The sequence below is a fragment of the Arachis stenosperma genome, chromosome 6 (assembly GCF_014773155.1).
Source record: "Arachis stenosperma cultivar V10309 chromosome 6, arast.V10309.gnm1.PFL2, whole genome shotgun sequence".
NCBI classification, from domain to species: domain Eukaryota; kingdom Viridiplantae; phylum Streptophyta; class Magnoliopsida; order Fabales; family Fabaceae; genus Arachis; species Arachis stenosperma.
Genome location: NC_080382.1, coordinates 55,963,635 through 55,977,808, shown reverse-complemented (window position 1 = coordinate 55,977,808; position 14,174 = coordinate 55,963,635).

Here is a 14,174-nt window from a genome sequence, read left to right as displayed (position 1 = left end):
ACTAAATATTAGATAATAAGTTTACAAACTTTTCAAAATAATAAATAACCCTCTAACATAAAGACTCAAGACAAGATAAATAACTAAACTTAGACTTATATTTGTTTAAATTGCAATCCACTAATAATACAAAATATTCAAAGCAAAGAAATTAAATAACCTACTCATACTCGTCTAAATAATCATCTGAGTCATCAAAATCGTCAGAATCATCCTCCCTGTGAGAACTCTGTGGTTGTCCTGGTCGCTGCAGAATAGGTGGGAGTTTTCTACCTGGGACTGGGGTTGGGACTGGAGCTGGGGCTGTGCTTTTCTGAGAGCTTGGAAAAGTGAAATGAGGAGGTAGGGGAACACGTGATCCAGAACTACTAAGACCCATGGCTCTCACATACTCAGTCAAACTGCTCAACTGATGACTAAATTGATCTATCTGTGAGTTATTGGTGTTGAGATCCTCACGCAAGGATTCAACAGTCTGTTGCCACTCTCTTTTCTCCCTTTGGTAGCGGTCTTCAAGCTCTCTATATTTAGCGGCATGTTGTTCAACTTTCCTATTGAGTATTATGATTCGTTCTCTAAGATCCAAAACATCAATGCTGGTGGTCGTGGTTGGCCCATCAACTCGAGGTCGCACCATGGAAGAGTCCCTTACCTCACCCATGCCATATACCCTATCTCTTCATTTTCCACCCACTGTCTCAATCCATATACTTTTCTCAGAGACAGGCGGTGGATCAGTTATACCAGCCTCTATAGCAGCCTGCCGCTCTTGCTCAGCCTGAAACATACGCTCTTGAAATATATCCTACAATGAGGAAAAATGATTGATAAATTACTATAAGTATCAATAATGCATAACAATTAGATAACAAAATAGTTACAATGAATAAAGGTAAGTTACCTTTGTCTTTCGGAATTGTTCATCAACCCATTGAGTCCTATCCTCTTTGCGAGTATGAGTGTGCTAAAAAAACTCATCCATACGTGATGGTCTTCCAAGCGAATGATTCTACATAATGTAACCAAATTATCAACAAATATGGGATGTATTCATATAGATTTATTCAGTTTGTATGGGGCTAATAAGGTTGGTTGGTAGCTGGGTGGTAGTTAGGAATGATATATATGTATAGATCTGATGAATCATGAGTAAATAGATGCCACTATTCAATTACTCACAACTACACACTCATCAATTACATGCATATTATTCATTGATCTTTGACATCAAGAAAACATCATGCAACAGAGAATTGATGTGGCTGAAAGAAAATAAACAATTGAATTCACATAACATGACTATAACTGGTGCTCACGGGACACTCATCTTAAAAGCCTATTCCACTTCCAACCCAACTATGGGACGTGCTTTTTAGAGTTTATATATTAGCTTCTCTTTCTCTAATTTCTCACTATAATATCAATTAATTCATTTCTTTTTTCATTTCAACCAATTAACACTATTATTTTAGGACGTATTTTTATTCTAAATTATTATCATTCTGATTTAATGATTGGTTTTATATATTGTTAATGTTCAAATTATATGTGTATATGAACAACTCCAAAAAGGGAAAAAAGATTAATTTAGTCTACTACTACTACAAGTGCAGCAAATGTTATGTCACGAAGGAGTAATTGAACCAGTTACTTTTGTACGGAAAAATGAAGACATGTTTCTATCAACACGCTGCATAACTAACAGGGCCAACCATATACTTTTCTTCTCCAAAACCAAAAGAAGCGCTTAATATTTGATCTTTAGAAGCTCTCCAATGGTAGTATATTAAGAAACCAATCAAATGAAGCCACACATAGACAATCAAAACTTCACAAATATTGAAAATGCACATAAAATTTTGAATCTGTATAAAATTCTAAGTGTGAAAATGGTAATGGGCATTCGGCAATTACGTGTGTTTATTAGTATCATGGAACATAACATTTGCAACTGTCACCATTCACAGAACAGCAAATATCATAGTAAAGATTGTCTATAAACAACTTACCAAGCGTAACCTCGCTTCTGGAAAGGTTGTACCTCCTGCAGTGTGAAGGGAAGTCCCTCGAGTCGATTTCCTAGCAGTTGTATTTCTCGCTTGTAATTGTCTATAGGCATTAGTATCCCAACATCTTATCAATTCACCAAGAACTTCTGGTGGGATCCAATATGGAAGGGCATCTTTTTTGCGAATGGCATGGAGCATACCTCGCAAGCGCTTGGCAGTCCTAAACCTCCAAGCTTGATAGATATCATCTTCTTCCGTATCAATAATGTCAAAGCATTTCTATTTTAAAAAAATCCCATTCTGTATCAATAATGAGACTTAGGTACGGAAGTTTCAATCATTGGAATAAAAAATATCACATTTTACAATATCACTTAAAATAAATGTTAAAATTGTTGTGACAAAAACACTGCCAAACTAACTAGTAACTAGTAGTATATCACATACCATAAAAGCTAAGGTTACTTTTTTAGTGATAGAAGAAGAAAAGTTCTATTAGCAAGAGGGTCTATGATAGTTCTATTAGTAAGAGCCACAAATTCAAAATAGTAATCAGTTAGTTAAAGGCTTCTCTGCTATGATTATAACACAGCAAATGTCACTCTGCACTATTTGAATATATCCAATTATCATTATTTACTTGAATTTGCAATTTTGCATTGTGGATACCCATTTATTTTTTCCCCTCTCAAAAGTCATCTAATTTAATCCCATAACTAAATAAAGGACTCTGCTATAATCTCATCAAAGTTAAGGAGAATTTAATGCAATTGAATGAAAAATTTATTATGGTTGGTCTTGAATCTATGCCTACAAAGCAGACAAACAGAGAAGCACATGGTTGTATTGAAGCAATTTAATATACAGTCTTATAATCTTAATAGTAAGATACAAAGGCTAAAACCCTACTCCCAAAGGTAACACCACATTTGATCTCATTTAGAAGTGAAAAAAAAAAGCTTAGTAGATCAACAAAGAAATAAGAGTCCAGTTTTGGTTTTAGGTTGTCCGTCTACTTTAAATCAGACTCAAAGAAGTCATCATGTTTTCTTATCATTCTATTGGACATTGAACATTAAGCTAAAAAATAAGAATATAAAACAAAGATATCAACATATCATACACTTTTCTGTTTAGTATTATTGTAGTAAACAAAATGAAAAGCCTGTAGAGTCAAGCTCGCAACAGTTCCTCATTGGGAATAACAAAACTTTATTTGATTAAAAAACATGAAAGCAGAATATATAGAACATAATGAGCAATGAACAATGTAAAGCCAAAGTAGATGCAAGAAGGAAGAATATATAGAACATAAGGGGACAATATAATATACTATGAGATATAATATTATAAAATACGTAAAACAAGGTATATAAAATTTACCCTCCACTCAGTCCACCATATTTTTCGAGTATCATCATCTGCCTCATCAAAACTCAGCCAAGGCTTGTTGTAGTTTTCCTTAAAAACTTGAGAGATACGCTCCAATCTAGGCTAAAACTTGGTGGACGAAATTGTGATCACATCAATGTAGTATTCTTTGTTGTTGTATGGAATCCTTATTATGGCACTTATGTGTGGACACAACTTCGTTCAACTAACCAGCAAGTGTACTGGGTCGTCCAAGTAATACCTTACGTGAGTAAGGGTCGATCCCACAGAGATTGTTGGTATGAAGCAAGCTATGGTCATCTTGTAAATCCCAGTCAGGAGGATAAAATTATGGAATTTAGAAAATCAAATATGATTAATAAAAATAAACAGAAAATAAAATGGATAGAGATACTTATGTAAATCAATAGTGGAAATTTCAGATAGGCGTATGGAGATGTTGTGCTCCTCTTGAATCTCTACTTTCTTATTACATTCATCCAATCCTTCTTACTCCTTTCCATGGCAAGCTGTATGTAGGGCATCACCGTTGTCAATGGCTACATCTCATCCTCTCAGTGAAAACGTTCCTATGCTCTGTCACAGCACGGCTAATCATCTGTCGGTTCTCAATCAGGTTGGAATAGAATCCCTTGATTCTTTTGCGTTTGTCATCACGCCCAGCCTTCAGGAGTTTGAAGCTCGTCACAGTCCTTCAATCCCAGAATCCTACTCGGAATACCATAGACAAGGTTTAGACTTTCCGGATCCTCATGAATGCCGCTATCTATCTAGCTTATACCACGAAGATTCTGTTGGGGAATCTAAGAGATATGCGCCCGGCCTAGAGTAGAACGGAAGTGGTTGTCAGTCACGCGCGTTCATAGGTGAGAATGATGATGAGTGTCACGGATCATCACATTCATCAAAGTTAAGTGCAACGTATATCTTGGAATAAGAATAAAAGAGAATTGAATAGAAAGTAATAGTAATTGTATTGAAACTTAAGGTACAGCAGAGCTCCACACCCTTAATTTATGGTGTGCAGAAACTCCACCGTTAAAAATACATAAGTAAAAGGTTCAGGCATGGCCGAATGGCCAGCCCCCCAAACGTGATCACAGGATTCAAAATACAATCCAGGATGAGATTATGATAGTAAAAAGTTCTATTTATAATAAACTAGCTCCTAGGGTTTACATGAGTAAGTAATTGATGCATAAATCCACTTCCGGGGCCCACTTGGTGTATGTTTGGGCTGAGCTTGATCTATCCACGAGCTGAGGCTTTTATTGGAGTTGAACTCCAAGTTATGACGTGTTTTGGGCGTTCAACTCCGGATCATGACGTGTTTCTGGCGTTTAACTCCAGACAGCAGCATGTACTTGGCGTTCAACGCCAATTTACGTCGTCAATTTCCGAATAAAGTATGGACTATTATATATTGCTGGAAAGCTCTGGATGTCCACTTTCCAACGCCGTTGATAGCGCGCCATTTGGAGTTCTGTAGCTCCAGAAAATCCATTTTGAGTGAAGGGAGGTCAGATTCCAACAGCATCAGCAGTCCTTTTGTCAGCCTTTTTCAGAGTTTTGCTCAAGTCCCTCAATTTCAGCTAGAAATTATCTGAAATCACAGAAAAACACACAAACTCATAGTAAAGTCCAGAAATGTGAATTTAACATAAAAACTAATGAAAACATCCCTAAAAGTAGCTTGAACTTACTAAAAACTACCTAAAAACAGTGCCAAAAAGCGTATAAATTATCCGCTCATCACAACACCAAACTTAAATTGTTGCTTGTCCCCAAGCAACTGAAAATCAAATAGGATAAAAAGAAGAGAATATACTATAAATTCCAAAATATCAATGAATATTACTTATAATTAGATGAGCGGGACTTGTAGCTTTTTGCTTCTGAACAGTTTTGGCATCTCACTTTTTCCTTTGAAGTTCAGAATGATTGGCTTCTCTAGGAACTTAGAATTTCGGATAGTGTTATTGATTCTCCTAGTTAAGTATGTTGATTCTTGAACACAGCTACTTATGAGTCTTGGCCGTGGCCCTAAGCATTTTGTTTTCCAGTATTACCACCGGATACACAAATGCCACAGACACATAACTGGGTGAACCTTTTCAGATTGTGACTCAGCTTTGCTAGAGTCCTCAGTTAGAGGTGTCCAGAGCTCTTAAGCGCACTCTTTTTGCTTTGGATCACGACTTTAACCACTCAGTCTCAAGCTTTTCACTTGGACCTTCATGACACAAGCACATGGTTAGGGACAGCTTGATTTAGCCGCTTAGGCCTGGATTTAATTTCCTTGGGCCCTCCTATCCATTGATGCTCAATACCTTGGATCCTTTTTACCCTTGCCTTTTGGTTTTAAGGGCTATTGGCTTTTTCTGCTTGCTTTTTCTTTTTCTTTCTATTTTTTTCGCCACTTTTTTTCTTTTTTTTTCCGCAAGCTTCTTCTTTTTCACTGCTTTTTCTTGCTTCAAGAATCAATTTCATGATTTTTTAGATCATCAATAACATTTCTCTTTGTTCATCATTCTTTCAAGAGCCAACAATTTTAACATTCATAAACAACAAGATAAAAAATATGCACTATTCAAGCATTCATTCAGAAAACAAAAGTATTGTCACCACATCAATATAATTAAACTAAATTCAAGGATAAATTCGAAATTCATGTACTTCTTGTTCTTTTGAATTAAAACATTTTTCTTTTAAGAGAGGTGAAGGATTAATGGAAGTTATTCATAGCTTTAAGACATGGTTACTACACACTAATGATGATGAAATAAAGACACAAAACATAGATAAACACAACATAAAAACTGAAAAGAAGAAAGAAATAAGAACAAGGAATGAGTCCACCTTAGTGGCGTCTTCTTCTTGAAGGACCAATGATGTTCTTAAGCTCTTCTATGTCCCTTCCTTGCCTTTGTTGCTCCTCCCTCATTGCTTTTTGATCTTCTCTTATTTCATGGAGAATGATGGAGTGCTTTTGTCCTTATTCCTGCTCATATGAAAGAGAAGAAAACAAGAAAAGAAAGAGGAATCCTCTATGTCACAGTATAGAGATTCCTTTATGTTAGTAGAAGAAGAAAGGGGAGGAGAGTGAAGAAGAATGGGTTCGGATATTTAGATGAAGAGAGGTGAAGAGAAGTGTTAGTAAATAATTAAATAAATAGAAGAGGAGAAGGGATAGTGAATTTCAAAAATAATTTTTTTTTTTAAAAAAAAAAGGAGTTAGTAATTTCGAAAATTGGATAAGAAATAAGATTAAATTTAAATTAAAAATAATTAAATTAATTAAAAAGAATTTTGAAAAAGGATGAGATATTTTCGAAATTAGAGAGGGAGAAGTAGTTAGTTGGTTTTGAAAAAGATAAGAAACAAACAAAAAGTTTGTTAGTTGATTGAAAAAGATTTGAAATTTTAATTTTAAAAAGATAAGAAGTTAAGAAGATAGATAAGATATTTTTTTTTTTTGAAATCAAATTTTTGAAAAAGATAAAATTTTGAAAAAGATAAGATAAAAAGATAAGATTTTTAAGAAAAAGATATTTTGAAAAAGATTTAATTTTTAAAATGACTTAACTAACAAGAAACTACAAGATAAGATTCTAGAATTTAAAGATTGAACCTTTCTTATCAAGAAAGTAACAAACTTCAAATTTTTGAACCAATCACATTAATTGTTAGCTAATTTTCGAAAATTAGATATAAAAGATAAGAAAAAGATTTTTGAAAAATAATTTTTAAAATTTTCAAAAAATAGAAAAAAAAATGAAAAAGATATGATTTTTGAAAAAGATTTTGAAAAGATAAGATTTTTAAAATTGAAAATTTGACTTGACTTGTAAGAAACAGCTAATTTTTAAAATTTTTTTGACCAAGTCAACCCAAAATTTCGAAAATTTGGAGAAAATTAAGGAAAAGATATTTTTTTGAATTTTTTGAATTTTTAATGATGAGAGAGAAAAATATAAAAATGACCCAAAACATGAAAATTTTGGATCTAAACACATGATGCATGCAAGAATAATATGAATGTCAAGATGAACACCAAGAACACTTTGAAGATCATGATGAACATCAAGAACATATTTTTGAAAAATTTTTGATGCAAAGAAAACATGCAAGACACCAAACTTAGAAATTTTTCATGTTTAGACTCTATGAATGCAAGAATGCATATGAAAAATACCATACAACACAAAACAAGAAAATATGAAGATCAAACAAGAAAGTTCATCAAGAACAACTTGAAGATCATGATGAATGCAATGCATGAATGCATTTTTCGAAAATTTTATGCAAGAAAAAGATGAACATGCAATTGACACCAAACTTATGACTTGACACAAGACTCTAACAAGAAACACAAAATATTTTTTGATTTTTTTTTTATGAATTTCTAAAATTTTTTTTGTATTTTATTTGATTTTTTTTCGAAAAACATATATGAAAATGAAAATAAGAAATTCAAAATTTTTAATATGAATTCCAAGAATCATGCAATGTTAGTCTAAAGCTTCGGTCCAGGAATTAGACATGGCTTAATAGCTAGCCAAGCTTTTGTAAAAGCTCCGGTCCAAAATACTAGACATGGCCAATGGCCAGCCAAGCTTTAGAATACATAGTTCAAGCATGTGAAGAGGAAGCCTCAGTCCTAAAGAATTTAGACATGGCTTTACAGCCAGCCAGGCTTCAACATGTTTCATGAAGCTCCAGAATGCATAGTAAAAAAAAATTTTTTGAATAATTTTCGAAAATAGGGAGAATATTTTGAAAAGATTTTCGGAAATTTTTTTTTTTAAAATAAAAATTACCTAATCTGAGCAACAAGATGAACCGTCAGTTGTCCATACTCGAACAATCCTTGGCAACGGCGCCAAAAACTTGGTGTTGTTGCCGGATTAAAACTTGGCACCATTGTGGTCTGGAAACAATTGTGAAATTGTTGTTCGAAATTGATTGTTCCCCGGCAACGGCGCCAAAAACTTGGTGGACGAAATTGTGATCACATCAATGTAGTATTCTTTGTTGTTGTATGGAATCCTTATTATGGCACTTATGTGTGGACACAACTTCGTTCAACTAACCAGCAAGTGTACTGGGTCGTCCAAGTAATACCTTACGTGAGTAAGGGTCGATCCCACAGAGATTGTTAGTATGAAGCAAGCTATGGTCATCTTGTAAATCCCAGTCAGGAGGATAAGATTATGGAATTTAGAAAATCAAATATGATTAATAAAAATAAACAGAAAATAAAATGGATAGATATACTTATGTAAATCAATAGTGGAAATTTCAGATAGGCATATGGAGATGTTGTGCTCCTCTTGAATCTCTACTTTCTTATTACATTCATCCAATCCTTCTTACTCCTTTCCATGGCAAGCTGTATGTAGGGCATCACCGTTGTCAATGGCTACATCCCATCCTCTCAGTGAAAACGTTCCTATGCTCTGTCACAGCACGGCTAATCATCTGTCGGTTCTCAATCAGGTTGGAATAGAATCCCTTGATTCTTTTGCGTTTGTCATCACGCCCAGCCTTCAGGAGTTTGAAGCTCGTCACAGTCATTCAATCCCAGAATCCTACTCGGAATACCATAGACAAGGTTTAGACTTTCCGGATCCTCATGAATGCCGCCATCTAACTAGCTTATACCACGAAGATTCTGTTGGGGAATCTAAGAGATATGCGCCCGGCCTAGAGTAGAACGGAAGTGGTTGTCAGTCACGCGCGTTCATAGGTGAGAATGATGATGAGTGTCACGGATCATCACATTCATCAAAGTTAAGTGCAACGTATATCTTGGAATAAGAATAAAAGAGAATTGAATAGAAAGTAATAGTAATTGTATTGAAACTTGAGGTACAGCAGAGCTCCACACCCTTAATCTATGGTGTGCAGAAACTCCACCGTTAAAAATACATAAGTAAAAGGTTTAGGCATGGCCGAATGGCCAGCCCCCCAAACGTGATCACAGGATTCGAAATACAATCCAGGATGAGATTATGATAGTAAAAAGTTCTATTTATAATAAACTAGCTCCTAGGGTTTACATGAGTAAGTAATTGATGCATAAATCCACTTCCGGGGCCCACTTGGTGTATGTTTGGGCTGAGCTTGATCTATCCACGAGCTGAGGCTTTTATTGGAGTTGAACTCCAAGTTATGACGTGTTTTGGGCGTTCAACTCCGGATCATGACGTGTTTCTGGCGTTTAACTCCAGACAGCAGCATGTACTTGGCGTTTGATGAGCGGATAATTTGTATGCTTTTTGGCATTGTTTTTAGTATGTTTTAGTATCTTTTAGTTAGTTTTTAGTATATTTTTATTAGTTTTTAATTAAAATTCACTTTTCTGGACTTTACTATGAGTTTGTGTGTTTTTCTGTGATTTCAGGTATTTTCTGACTGAAATTGAAGGTTCTGAGCAAAAATCTGATCCAGAGACTGAAAAGGACTGCAGATGCTGTTAGATTCTGACCTCCCTGCACTCGAAGTGGATTTTCTGGAGCTACAGAAGCCCAATTGGCGCGCTCTCAACGGCATTGGAAAGTAGACATCCTGGGCTTTCCAGAAATATATAATAGTCTATACTTTGCCCAAGATTTGATGGCCCAAACCGGCGCTCAAAGTCACCTACAGAAATTCCAGCGTTAAACGCCGGAACTGGCATAAAACTTGGAGTTAAACACCCAAACTGGCATGAAAGCTGGCGTTTAACTCCAGAAAAGGTCTCTACACGAAAATGCTTCATTGCTCAGCCCAAGCACACACCAAGTGGGCCCGGAAGTGGATTTTTCTGTCATTTACTCAATTCTGTAAACCTTAGGATACTAGCTTACTATTTATAGGATCTTTTGACATTGTATCATTACCTTACGACCTCATAACATTTTAGACGTTTCATTGTGTACCTTCCACAGCATGAGCCTCTAAACCCCATGGTTGGGGGTGAGGAGCTCTGCTGTGTCTTGATGGATTAATGCAATTACTACTGTTTCTTATTCAATCATGCTTGCTTCCATTCTAAGATATCACTTGCTCTTAACCCGGATGAATGTGATGATCCGTGACACTCATCATATTCTCAACTATGAACGTGTGACTGACAACCACCTCCGTTCTATCTTAGATTAAGTAGATATCTCTTGGGTTCTTTAATCGGAATCTTCGTGGTATAAGCTAGAACTGATGGCGGCATTCAAGAGAATCCGGAAGGTCTAAACCTTGTCTGTGGTATTCTGAGTAGGATTCAATGACTGGATGACTGTGACATGCTTCAAACTCCTGAAGGCGGGGCGTTAGTGACAGACGCAAAAGAATCACTGGATTCTATTCCGGCCTGATTGAGAACCGACAGATGATTAGCCTATGCTGTGACAGAGCATCAGGGACGTATTTTCACTGAGAGGATGGGAGGTAGCCACTGACAATGGTGAAACCCTACATACAGCTTGCCATGGAAGGAGCCTTGCGTGTTTGATGAAGAAGACAGTAGGAAAGCAGAGATTCGGAAGATGGAGCATCTCCAAAGCCTCAGCCTATTCTCCATTACTGCAAAACAAGTACCTTTTTCATGTTCTTTTGCTTTTTACAATCAATCCTGATAATTTCTGATATCCTGACTAAGATTTACAAGATAACCATAGCTTGCTTCAAGCCGACAATCTCCGTGGGATCGACCCTTGCTCACGCAAGGTATTACTTGGACGACCCAGTGCACTTGCTGGTTAGTTGTGCGGGATTGCAAAAGTGTTATTGCAATTTCGTGCACCAGCGTTCAACGCAAATTTACGTCGTCAATTTCCGAATAAAGTATGGACTATTATATATTGCTGGAAAGCTCTGGATGTCTACTTTCCAACGCTTTAAGAGCGCGCCATTTGGAGTTCTGTAGCTCTAGAAAATCCATTTTGAGTGCAGGGAGGTCAGATTCCAACAGCATCAGCAGTCCTTTTGTCAGCCTTTTTCAGAGTTTTGCTCAAGTCCCTCAATTTCAGCCAGAAATTACCTGAAATCACAGAAAAACACACAAACTCATAGTAAAGTCCAGAAATGTGAATTTAACATAAAAACTAATGAAAACATCCCTAAAAGTAGCTTGAACTTACTAAAAACTACCTAAAAACAATGCCAAAAAGCGTATAAATTATCCGCTCATCACTTAGGTGGGTGCCAACTACATCAAAAACAAAAAAATGATAAAGACATATTACTTAGTAAAAATGAGACATGCTATTCATAAAATTTAAAGCAAATAACAAACCATTTGGCACCATCATATCTAAGCTTGGGAGCACTTGTGCTGGAATGACTAGTGGCAGTGGATGTTCCTTGACCCTGAGCATCTTGGGTACTATTAGATGTGGTTTGTCTTTCCCCACAAGATCCTGCTAGACTAAGAGCTACAATAGCTGGATCACTCTGCACACCATGTGAGGAAGTGTTGGAAGGTTCATTGGCTTGTTGAGTGCATGATCTTGGCACACTCAGAGTAGGCATCATGTGTATCTGAGGCTTCTGACGGGAGGGGTGATAAACCCATATTTCATGGTTTATCTTGTGCTCAATTGAGTGGTTTTTATCTACTCTTTACCCACTTATTCATACTATTTGCATGTTTTACATTTTCCTTCCTAATTATGTGCTTTGATTGAAAACATGTTTCTTTGGACTTATACTTGCTAATATTAATCCTCTCTTATTACCATTAGATGCCTTGATATGTGTGTTAAGTGTTCTCAGAGATTATAGGGCAGGAATGACTTAGAGGATGGAAAGGAAGCATGCAAAAGCAGAAGGAATACAATAAGTTGCAGAAACCGCTAACCTGTCCAGCCTGACCTCTTCGCACTCAAACGGCTATAACTTTAGCTACAGAGGTCCAAACGACGCGGTTTCAGTTGCGTTGGAAAGCTAACGTCCGGGGCTTCGATTTGATATATAATTTACCGTAGCTGCCCCGACGCCAGGTGACGCGAACGCGTGAGTTACGCGGAGGCGTGACCTGGCAGGAACGCAACCCGTGCGGCCGCGTGAGCCATGCGGCCGCGTCACTTTTTGCGACCTATACGGACCAGAAAGCGCTGGAAGTGATTTCTGGGCTGTTTCTGACCCAGTTTTCGGCCCAGAGAACACAGATTAGAGGCTATAAAGTGGGAGAATGCATCCATTCATGAGGAGGCTCTAATAATTCACTTTTGATGTTTTAGATGTAGTTTTGGAGAGAGAGGTTCTCTCCCTCTCTCTCTCTCTCTCTCTTAGGATTAGGATTTAGGACTTCTCTTAGTTTTAGGAGTGACTCTCAATCACAGGTTCTTTATTTTTATTTATCCCAATTTAATTTATGAACTCTTCCATGTTATAGATTACTCTTTTAAATTAATGTTATTTGAGGTATTTCAGTTTAATATTGCTTTCTTTTATTTACATGATTATTGCTTCCCATCTAAAAGCATTTTTATTCCAGCAGCTTTAATTTCCTTTCCTTTTGGTCTTGGTTAAGAAATCAGTAACTCAGGAGTTATCTTAGCTCAACATAATTGATAACTGTTATCTTTGCTAATTGAACTGAACTTCAATAATCCCAACCTTTTCTTAGGAAATAAATAGGATTCGAAGGCCAATTAATTAGTCCTTTGACTTCCCTTTGCCTTAGCAAAGGTCGACTAAGTGGAATTAAGATTCAACTTTCATTATTATTGATAAGAATAACTAAGTCTGGATTTCCATTTTCTCGTACCATGCCAAGGATTTGTTTTACAGTATTTATTTATTTTAATTGTCATTTAAATTATTTGCCATATTTATTCCTCATTCTCAAAACCCCAATTTTATCTTTTTCATAACCAATAACAAGAACATACCTCCCTGCAATTCCTTGAGAAGACGACCCGAGGTTTGAATACTCGGTTATCAATTTCAAAGGGGTTTATTACTTGTGACACCCAAACGTTTGTACGAAGGGATTTCTGTCGGTTTAGAAACTATATCTACAACGCGACTGTTTTTATGAACTTCTTTACGGAAAAAAATCCTAACGTCAAAATGGCGCCGTTGCCGGGGAATTGCAAACGTGTGCCTTATTATTGGTTATTGTAAATATTAAAAAAAAATTTATTTTGCTTGTTTATTTATTTTTGTTTTCAATTTTTATTAATTACTATGAATTCTCACCCCTCTGGTTTCAAGTTTGATTCCAATGTTGTTGTTAGGAATGGAAACTATAATGAGAACAGGCATCAAGGTTGGAAGAATCAAAGATGGGAGGAGCCACAAGGATTTACTCAACCCTCATGGCAACAACCGCCTCCAATGGACGATCAGCAACCATCCTGTGATGCATATCAAGGCAATGGCTATGGTGAGCACTCTTTTGATTATCAACAACCACCACCATACGCCTATGAACCCCCTCCTCAACATAACTTTGGACCACCAAACTCACAAGCCCCTTGCCGCCATTCACCTCCATATGACCCTAACCCTCAACCACCATACCAACCACCTTATGAGCCATATGAACCATATATAGAACCACCCCAATTCCAACCCAATTACTCACAAAAACCACCACCTCCATATTTACCATCTCCATATCCATCAATCCAAGAGCACTATGATTCTATTTATGAAAGCCGAGTGCGTCAAGAGACAAAGGATCATCTCAAGGAAACAGTGGATCGATGTCAGGCAACCATGCATCAATTGGGGCAAGCAATAATGAGTCAATTAGCTTCCCGGCACTCAAATATTGAAGGATCA